Below are 10,858 nucleotides of genomic sequence, written 5' to 3'. Positions count from 1 at the left end.
TTCTGAACTTCAATTATTACACTTAGAAACACAATTTTTATCACAGGGATTTTAATGACTGGATTGAAGTTCTGTTTAAACATAAAATCTAAAACTGAATTAAGTTTTCATTTGATGGAGCTTGTTTCTGTGATATCTGAATTTATGGTAGAGGAAATCGAGGATAGTTTTGATGGTTTAAATATGGAAGAAATACAGGGGCTCAATTTAGCTTGTATTGAAGTCCAACCTTGTCTGGATAATTACCCGTTCAAATAATTTTTTTTGCCATTCATACACGAATACGAAATGATTTATGAGTTACAAAAAAGTAATGAATTCCTTCTTTTTGCAATCTCCGGATATAATGCCAGGTCACAAATATAAACGCCCAAATATAAGGAGGTTTTAGTTAGGTAGAAAGATACATTTGACTACATTCTTGCTACACTTCGGGCGTCTAACTTTCTGGGAAGATTTCAACTTTCTGCCATAATTCATATCTGGTCAATGCACATTCAATTCTGTTTGTAAGAATCCATTCAAAACCAGAAGTTTCTTTTGGAAACTATTTATGTCGCTTCTGGACTCTAGAGATGAAATATCTGAAATTATAAGCGAAAATAAATAAAAGTTACATTCTGAAAATATTTTCCTACAGCAAACTTGGAAAAAAAGGAGCGAAATCTAAAAGAAAATATTTGTACGATTATGTAAATAAGCTGCCTTTGAAAGAAAGAGAGTAAGCTTACAGGACAAAACCTCTCTCGTTTAACTTCTTTGCCATCTCCTTGATACGACCAAGAATCCTTGGAAGCTCGATATTTTAGAAAGGATTGAAAATCTCACAAACATAGCAAGGATACTAGGAACTTCAGGACTGAAGTCTGAACACGACATCGCACATCTTCAAGTCCATGGAGGTAATTTAGTTGAAAGAAGATGGGCTTAAGTGAGTCCACTCCCCCATCCATTTTGCTATCCTTTTCTCTATAGCTAGGAGACGATGTTGATAAATACATTGTTACTGACATCAGAGTAGTAGAAACTTCCAAAAAACAATGCTGATGTTAATAAAAAGAAAACTATCCTAAATGACAATTTTTTGATATTATAATTAGGAAAGTTGATAAGTCAATTCCAAACGAGAACTTTCTATCGGATGATTATATTGCAGAAATCACAATCCAAAATTTGGACTTCCAAGGTTACGAGCTGTCGCATATAAGCTCTGAAATGGGTCAAGGAAAGGATATTATTTAGCTAGAGAGGCCCTGCGATATTGTAGTAAAGTTTAAGAGCATTTCATTGCCTTTTGAGTATTCTCAGGCAATAACGGTCAAAAATTAATGGTGAATACCAGGGGGCTTCAAAATGCTCTGGAAAAGGATTGCAGAAATACTTTTTGTATCGAGGTTCTACACTGTGGAGGGAAAGTAAAAATACCAGCTTTAGAGAGTGTGTTAGGTCTTTTGGTGTCAAATAATACAAGCTTATACCATAATGCATGTACAACTGATGTTTGACTACCACCACGCTTTTAATATTGGCGTCATAGAAATGAGTGCTTTCGCGTTTTATCAAAATCTGTTTTCCCCAGCAGTCTGAAAGATACATTAAATTGAAAATTCTAGCAACAGTGACGTCATAAACTATGCGTGGTTGCGTATTGTGTCAAAACCTGCCTCTCTTGTCCAGCAGTCGGTACAATACTTCCAATTGAAAATTCTAGCAAGCCCGATTACATGATGGCCTAACCTTGTATTTCTATTAACCTTAGTATCAAACATAAGACAAGTCGGGGTTGTCCACTCTGAAACGAATTAAGGGAAACTTGATGTGTAGGAATACTAATTTTAGGCTAAAATGTTTATTTATGTTAATACAACGGAATCCCCAATAGCAATTTCATATTATATTATTTTGTATTTGTCACAGTAGAGATTGAAATCCAGTAGAATCGTTGATTCTCCTAGTAAATATTACAATCCTATTATCTCCTAGGACAAATTACAATTTTACTAAGCGAGATATTAGCATTGAATATTTGAAGAAGTTGTGTGTTTTTGAAAATATGATGCAAAGTGATACCCTCCAATTTACCTATAATATAATTATAGTTAATAGTAAATCGTTAAGATTAAGAATTTTAACAGAAATAAGCTAAATATAAATAAAATCTTTTTCATCTTTAAGATAGCGTATTAGTTCCAGTAATAGTTCATCATTTACATCGTATTTGCCTCTTTGACTTTGTGTACTAGTGCATTTCTTCTAGTAGTCCTTGACTATTCTGCGTTGTAGGGGTCTATTGGTTCTTTTCAACGACTCTTTTTAGTGAACATACTGAACCGACTCAGTTGCATGAATAATTCGTTCGTTTATACTTGTAAGTTTCCCACATATAGAATATTTCACTTAACCTCCATCAAATAATTATATCACTTTGACTTTTTTTATGAAGTTATTATCGATATATTCAAGTCAAGAAGCATATATTTGTATATTACACGGTAATTCATTATCTTGTTACTTTGATTGCACTTTAATTTGCACACACAAACAATTACAAAGTGTCCAACCCACCAACTGAACTGTTTTAACAAAAGAACTGATTCACTACAAGAACTGAATCATCAAAAGAACTCAATTATTTATAGATTATTCGTATTTCGTACATTCAGGTAGCAGTTCACTTAAGTCTACTCTAACTATTGAATGGAAAAAATCTTCCTCAGCCGCTTCTCGGAGCATCATAAATTTCATATAATATCCTAACATACATCCTGGCCAAATGGTTGTGCAGATTTTCTTAACTAAAAATCATATACTGACTAGAATGCACGCTTATATTTATATTGGATTAACTAGAGAACAAGTTAAAGATCTAATATAATTATTTATGCAATTTGGAAGTTTTAGGATATACGGAATGTTGAACTGAGCCTAACTAAAGTCAGCTTGTATTCCTTATTACCAATTTAGATTAAATGCAGTTTGATACAAACGAATACCGTAGTGTAGTAATCAATGATGCACCATATTTTTCAAAGTATGTTCTATATATATTAAATAAATTTATATATAATACTTCACAATTTAATCTCAAAGAAGTGGCTATTTGATTCAATACAGGTTTTTTAAATATTAGTTTGACATATTCTTTTTTCTGGATATTGAGAATTGAATAAAAAATAAATGTGGAATCAATAAATGATTCTGAATCAATCCCAAAGTTTAATATTTTATAAAATTGTTTATATTGAGCAATTTAATTACAAAGATTTAATACATCATCGTTTAATATGTAGAAGTAATGGTTGAATATATCACAATTTATTGTATTATAAAATAGAAAGGGTTTCTGACAGCCTATCCATGTATATTATGCACATACACAAATACTTATTTGATTCGATATGGAGGTCAGTACAGGGTTTGTGATCGTTAATGTATCCGAAATAGTTATTTATGCAACAATTTATTTTTCTTCAATATGGAAATTGAGGAGAATATATTTTTGTACAACTTGCGGAAGGAACTTTAATGAAACTTTATAATTCAGCATTATAACTTTAAAATTAAAACATATCAATCCCTTAACTAATAGTAAATTAAATTTGACAAATTTCATTTTCGATTAGCTAGATAGGTCACAGAAACGGTTTTTGAAGACTGAAACTTTTAAAGTATCATTTTTTCATCCATACACAATAGATCATCCAAAATATGAGATACCCTAGTACACAGGTTAAAATCATTATAGTTTATATAAAATCTTGACTTTATTTATATTTTTATCATTTATATTTACAAAAAAAAAAGAATTAATATAATCTCTTTCGATTTGCTCTTTCAAAAGGAAGTTCCTTATAATTTCATAATTAATTATGTCCAATGTCCATCCAAGGCATGGTCTTTTCTGAGTTGAATTTGACTGTGAAATAAAAATTACAGTTATTATTATATTAGTAAATGATATTTCAACGTTAAACCTCAAAATGTGAAGATCTCCTTATTCTATTCAATCCTCAACTCAACAGATCAATCGGATTCTTGTATTTATTAACCACTAAAAATCATGTTTTATTTCAATGGGTCTTGAGACAATGTTTTTACTTCCATTCGTTAGGATACAATATCCTCCCAGTAACATGAAGATGGTTAATTGCTACAAAGAACAGAGGTGTTTCCCCGAGGCACAGTGGGAAGCCCAAGTAAAGGATCGAAGTGAGCACAACCAAATCTATGATTGTAATAAGTTAATAAGATATTTTAATATATTTATTATTTTATATCCTATTCAAAAATGCATGCAGACTTTCATGCGAGATGCACATCTTGATCTAGTTCTATAACTCTAGTACACTCCTCTCTATGGGCTCATGATGAAGAAATTGACTGCATATGAATGTCAATGCTTCTTTGCAATGGACCGTAGCAATAGTATTCCGTGTGTCCTTCAAAATGCTTTGAAACCTACGTTTTGAAGTTTAATAGTTGTGATTGGATGTAAAGAGGATGAATGATATATTCTATAATTCTATTACGAGACTAGCATGATCCTATGAATGATGATGATTGTTGTAACTTATAGGATTCAATCCAGAGTTGAGCTTGAAGCAGGAGAGAGTAAGTGTTCCTGGATAAGAGAGTTAGGAGCCCGATTAATTTGTTTTTAGTTATTGTTTACGTAGGTTTGAATTCTGAAAAGAGGAAGGGAAGAGAAAAGAGGATGATTAAATCGATGATTGTCGATGGATGAAAAGGAGTAGGAGCGAGTAGTAATAGATGATGAAGAAAAAAAAGAGCAATGACGGTATTTCCCTAGGTATAAATAATATGAATGGATTTGGATTCCATTTCTACTCAATATTAAAGATTTATCATGAGGTCATTTCTCATCCATATATACCAGAAATCATTCGTATCCGTCTCCCACCCATCCTTAATCAATAATCATCACTCATTTTCATTGTCGACTGCCAAGTCCCAAGCCCTCCCTTTACATTCCTACACAAAAACTACTATAGTGTAGAAACATAAACCGTATTACTTCACTAAATATCCCTCTTCAAAGTGGGAATGAATTTACTAGGAATGAAATCTGTTCACGGTACCAGAGAGGGTATGACTCTGAGTCATATTTTCGAAAACACACAACCTCTTCAAATATTCAAGGCTACTATCTCCCTCAGTAAAATTGTAATTTGTCCTAGGAGATCATAGGATTGTAATCTCTACTAGTAGAATTATTGATTTGATTCTCCTAGTAGAAATCATGATCTTTATCTGTCCTAGGACAGATTACGATCATGATATCTACTAGGAAAATCAACAATTCTACTGGATTTCAATCTCTACTGGGAGATCTATAGTTCAGAAACTATATACAATTTATTTAAAAAATGAGTTCAACATAAACATTATAATTTGACTGGAAATCCATCTAATAACCTGTACAATCGAAATATAAATGAAAGGACAGAAGGTATTTAACATTTTATCGAGAACCTAATTAAGGAGTATGGTATTTATATACCAGTAAGAATTGCATCTCATTATGATCTCAGAGCCATACGTTTCCCAAGTCATTCGAATAGGGAAGTTGTATATAATAAATATAAAGACTCATACATAGATCAAGGATACGATAAATATTGCACTAGACAAACTATGCATATTTGCATGTCCCGAGTTGGGTATAATGGGAAGGCGCAGTGATGTTTGTCATATTTGTTATGATCGTTCTCAAGAATTGGCCTTGTTCAGAGAATCTCTACGAACTAACCCTTTGGTTGATTGGACATTGAATATCAATGAAAGTCTTAAGGAGTACTTGCACCATGTCCAAACTGAACGTAGATATTACATTTCGAGGGTTGAGTATACCAAAAATCATTAAGAATCTGTTACATTATTAACTATGGACTTTTTTAAAGCTAAATCAATTCCTTCCACGTCAATACAATTGGGAAAAACTCATTTTATTTCTCTTTATAAAGTTAATCTTTTTGCTATTGAGAATGAAAAATTACGAACGTCCAATATATATATAAATGTTTAATGAGTCAGAACAGGTACATTTTGATTTTTTATGTTCTCATTCTATATAAATATTTTTTTATATTTATAGGAAACATATAAGAAACAGTCAAATTGTGTAATATCTCTCTTAAACCATGAACTACAGAGTATCAGTCGAATTCTGCGTCTTAAAATTCATTCTGATAGTTGTAGGTAATAAAGTTTTTAAATAGGTATATAGGTTCTTTCAATTTTCAAATTTGATTTTCCCTTACAGAGGCCAGAATAAAAATTACATTATAATGCCGTTTGTAGCATACCTTGTTATTTGTGGTGGATTTGATGAAATTTCTATTCACTTTCTTAATGAAAATCATTTAAAGTTTTTGCCAGACCACAACTTCGGTGTCATTTCAAAATCATACTATAATCAGCAAAATAATGATTGTATTTAAGATTTAATGAAAGTAGTCGAAAATTTATTTACTAAATTTAGTGTGTCATCATCCGAGAAGAACAGATGTCCACTAATTTGCTGGTATAATTGGAAGACATTTTTATACGTCTAAAAAGTATAAAAAATTATCACACATTAACCTTCACATCTGCTTTTCCTGGAGTTGTACATGCTAAAAAATGGTCTGATACTACACTTACTATTCCTATAAAATTATTAAAAACTGAAATTCCTTCTTTTGATTTGCTATTATCTATTCCTGAAGAATATATTTTGACAAAAAAATAAATTACCCGAGGAAAGAATGGAATATCTAATTATTAAATCGTTCGTTTGGTTTATTGTTATAAAAAAAAAAAAAAAAAAGTCTAAAAAGTCTATAAAAAACGAATCTAACATATCTGACACAAAATTAGTTAATATTCCTTCCTCTGAAATAACAATTTTGGATTTTCATCTACTTCTAACCAAACAATTTCGTTCCTCCGTCAACTTCTTCTCCTACAACATATATCAATTTATCCTAAGATAGTCAATCAATTTTATCTTTACCAACGAGTCTTGGGTACAAGATACTTCTTCATCATTATTGAGTAATTTATAAGAAGGTATAAGTTATCATTTTCAAAATTTTAATCTACTTATTTTCTATTATAAGGCACATCATGTAACGTTGATAGCACAAATACGGATTTAGCTACATCTTTTGATCTGGATTGAGAACTTCCAGATGTGTTTAAATCTCAAGAAATAAAAAAGAAGTGTTTTTCATATGATGGATGTAATTTGCACAGTAAATATTTGAAAAAAGAGGTTAAAAATGTGGATATTTCACACATTGCATAAAAAAACATTACAAAAAATCGTGCAAGAAATATATTTGTACAAAATACAAATCATAATCTATACAAATAATTAAATGATTATACTTTTTTGAGGGTTTTTTCTTGTTTAACATCTTCATTCATAATAATTGGTTACGGATAAGAAAAATTTAAATTAACAATACAAATGTCTTACATTCAATTCCATAATATTTAATTTTGTAAATCGAAACCGAACGTCAGCACTATTTACTTTTACTTAGAGCAAAATTTATTTATTAAGTAATTGATAAAAATAAAATAATTTTCTTTTTCAATCAAACAGCTAAATCAGTTTAATGGAGATAATAGTGTATGATAATAATTATCGTACTATCTAAACTAAAAATACATCTAAATCTAAAAGATTATTAACCTTTACATTTCAAATTATAAGACTTTCTACTTCTGATATTTCAAATCCTTCACTAATGTTATCCTCCCATTTAACTAATATATACTCCAATTATATGATACAATTTTAATTAACAGTCTGGATGTGTTAAGTCAGTTAATTGTATTCCAAAAAAATAAGACATTAAACCCGATTAAATGTCCATCATTTATTTTTAAAGGTATGTAGAGTAAAAAAATCATTTTCCTAAGTTGCAATTAGTCAAAATTCATACTTAATTAGGATTTCGTTATTTATATTAAAAAAAAGCAAATTTTATTTTCAAATATCTATTTACAAATTAATATATAACCACTGGAGGACTAAAATTATTTAGGAATTGAACGCGGAAAGTTAAATTATTTTTTAGATGTAAGTATTAGCTACACATAAATCAAATAGCATGTCTTGAAGAACTACAAATTTTAAATTATAATTTTTGTAAATCAAATAGCAATAGTTTCAAATATTGGGTCAAAATACTCTGATTTATGGTAATTCCGTTATTATTACAATATTTATCAGAGACAAAATAAGAATTATAGTATTTTGTAATCCTGAAAGAGAGGATAAATAGGGATTAAATTAGATATTTTCTTCTTGTAATACAGGATATTATTTTAAGTTCAAATCATAGGATCCTAGAGGATCCAGTGATTTGCAAATATTGAGTCTAAATAATTAAAGCTATTTGAAAACTAATGTTAATCAAGTAGACACTACTTCAGTCCTTGTCGAAAGCTGAATATAATTCAGTAGACGTTGGGAAAAGTCCTTATAATGTTATTCCAAGTCCTTGACTATTTTGATCATATTTTTTTTTGTTGAGTTCATTTCAAGTACATAATTATAATAGTGGGTCGATAGAGTTTAAGCTTTTGGTTAGTTCATTATCATCTTACTTTCGTTGATTATTTGATTTATGTGTAGTCAATACTTACTTCTAAAAAATAATTTAACTTTCGTTTTAGTCTAGTCTTTGATTGTGAGATCAAGTCAAGTTGCAAGGCTTCAAAATATGGAATCGAGTCCCAGGTGTCCCTCTGGTATTTAATGAATTAACAACATAATGAAAAGAAACAAATTAACAAGATTAAACAATGGACTTGAGTTTCGGTGGAGATGGAGTTTTTTCTCTTTTTAGTATTTCTAAAAAAATTTCATTTCTCTCACTAAAAGAAGCGCCTACTATTAAATAGGGAACTACCAATTACTATAGCTTAATTTTGATTTAGTAGGATATTTTCATATTAACTAACCTTAAATATCCCGTACTACAGTTGAATAATTAAAATATTTCTTTAATATAAACTGTAGAGAAATAAACAATGAATATAAAACTGTAGAGAAATAAACAAGGAATATAAAACTGTCCTTGGTTTATTTTGAAGGAAAAAAATTGAACTATCTTTTCTTGTGTTCATCACATATATATGAAATGAAAAAAGTTAAAAAGCTCTGAAACGAATAAAGGGAAACTGATGACCATAAATGTTTGATGCGCCTCGGGAAAGTTCTGTATTCAAGTTCAGCTGAGTTCAAAGTGGAGGGCAAACCCCCAAAGTAGGCTACCGTCGTTCTGGTCAAGGGTCATGTTTTTAGGCTTCGCTTCAATCACGCAAAAATAAATACTAGAATTCTTTTAGATTTAACCATACTCTCTCTAAGTGTTCTAGGGAGAGGGTATATCTGTGATTATCACAAGTTTCTTTTTTATGTGTTAAAGAGTAGGGGGATGATAGAAGGGAGAAAATCCTACGCTAAAATGGCCAAGACTTCTGATTCTGTCGGAATCTTAAATGAGAAAAGAAATGCCCTCCCTCCCTCTCCCTAGAGTCACGACCAGAACCAGTCAGAACTTTGAGATTCACCATGCATAATGTTGAAGAAGTCGCACTAGGAATGATTCATCTTCCAAACCTTTCGTTTCCGTACATAGTAAAGTCGACCTTTATTCACTTCTACACACAGGATCATGAAGGGGGAAATATTCTCCAAAACAGCCTTACTTCGCAATTTTAAGTTTATATATTATGAGGGAGAAATTTTTAGTGTAAATGTAGAATCATGAGCTCTCATGAAAGATATGAATGTACCAAGGTTAATAGAAATACAAATTTATACCATAATACGTTTACAACTGATGTTTGACTTCCACCACGCTTTTAAAATTGGCATCATATTAGATGAGTGGTTCCGTGTTTGCCACAATCTGTTTTTCTTTCCCAGCAGACAGTACAATACATTAAATTGAAAATTCTAGAACTAGAGACGTTATAGACTATGATTGGATGCATGTTTGGTCAAAATCCACCTGTCTTGCCCTGCAGTCCGTACAATACATCATATTGAAAATTCTTGCAAGCCCGATTACAGGATAGTCTAGCGATGTATTTCTATTAAACGTTAATGCTCCTATCTCATTCGAAATAATTGTTGCCAAGTTATGGTTTCCATTGCAACCGATGTCATTCAGCATTGTGTTGGCCTTTTTCCTAAGATGAGTTGATTGGTAGCGTTAAAAAAAGAGCAGATGAAATACTAGTAGCAAATAATATCTATGTTGTTATAGACTGATCTAACGAAATTCGAACTAGATAGAGCACCTCCACCCCTGTATTATCTTGTGAGAAGGTGTAATTCCTTCCTTACTCCTGTATTTATTACTATCAAAATAGAAGATCTCAAAACATTGAGAAAACCAAAATTACTAAATGTGGTGAAAAATCCCAGTGGAACAGAACAAAAAAAGATCAGGTGTCTCCGAATGTAGGGGAATTGCATGTTGAAACTATATGAAATCGACAGTCAGCAGAAGATAGAATGATCAAAATAAGGCTTTAGCGAGGATCCAAAGATCGGAGAAGTAGAGTAAGAGAGAGAAAAAAAAAATGTGTTGGCAGAATCCAAAACAAAAAGAAGGTCAATGAATCACTCAGTAAGTGAGGAATCAAAACATTTCGATCTAACACAAAAAAAAATCGGGAAATTCAGAGTATTAGAAGCAAATATTAATGGATTGTGTTCAAATCAACAGAGGATTTCTTTCTTGAAATTCTTGAACTTATTAAATATTACTGATTTTCTTTTTCTTTCCACTAGAATATGAAAAACTGAGAGATTTCATTTGATAAATTC

The 10,858-nt window shown here is 30.8% G+C and overlaps 1 long non-coding RNA gene across 1 annotated transcript; it reads left to right on the top strand.

Moving 5' to 3' along the window:
• Window positions 1-5,920: 5,920 nt before the first annotated feature.
• LOC139906730 (uncharacterized) lies at window positions 5,921-6,320 on the top strand. Its single transcript, XR_011782550.1, has 3 exons — window positions 5,921-6,059; window positions 6,116-6,219; window positions 6,284-6,320. It is a non-coding gene; the product is annotated as an uncharacterized lncRNA (long non-coding RNA).
• The last annotated feature ends 4,538 nt before the right edge of the window (window positions 6,321-10,858 follow it).

Source organism: Lepeophtheirus salmonis, chromosome 12, assembly GCF_016086655.4.
Source record: "Lepeophtheirus salmonis chromosome 12, UVic_Lsal_1.4, whole genome shotgun sequence".
Lineage (NCBI taxonomy): Eukaryota > Metazoa > Arthropoda > Copepoda > Siphonostomatoida > Caligidae > Lepeophtheirus > Lepeophtheirus salmonis.
The sequence above is the reverse complement of the archived record's forward strand: the minus strand, read 5'-3'. Positions and strand labels throughout refer to the sequence as shown.